General features: G+C 60.7%; 1 protein-coding gene across 1 annotated transcript in view; it reads left to right on the forward strand.

The window, feature by feature from the left end:
• Nucleotides 1–305, forward strand: part of LOC104411593 (microtubule-associated serine/threonine-protein kinase 3-like) — a gene marked incomplete at both ends in the record, with an annotated part of 11142 nt that overhangs the window by 8796 nt on the left and 2041 nt on the right.

Raw genomic sequence — 305 nt, forward strand, 5'->3', positions numbered from 1 at the left:
CCTGGACACCATGCCCAAGTGTGCCTTCTCCTCGGAGGATGAAAGCCCTTGCGTGGCATCCTCCAAGCCGGAGAGACCCAAGTTTGTGCTGGGAGACCCTGACGCGGGGACCGGTGGTGTGGTGAAGCCGTCGGTGTTATCAGGTGTGTGGCACGCCAGTAGGGAATGCACCGGGGCTGCCAAGGTCCCCACGTGGCATGGGGTGGCTTTTCCACGTCCACAAATTCTTCCTCCTCCCTTCTCCACAGCCGATCTCGTCAGCCTGAACCACATCCGCCTCCGAAGCAACAGCACTGGCACCAAAA

Source organism: Nestor notabilis, unplaced genomic scaffold (assembly GCF_000696875.1).
Source record: "Nestor notabilis isolate BGI_N333 unplaced genomic scaffold, ASM69687v1 scaffold28039, whole genome shotgun sequence".
NCBI lineage: Eukaryota > Metazoa > Chordata > Aves > Psittaciformes > Psittacidae > Nestor > Nestor notabilis.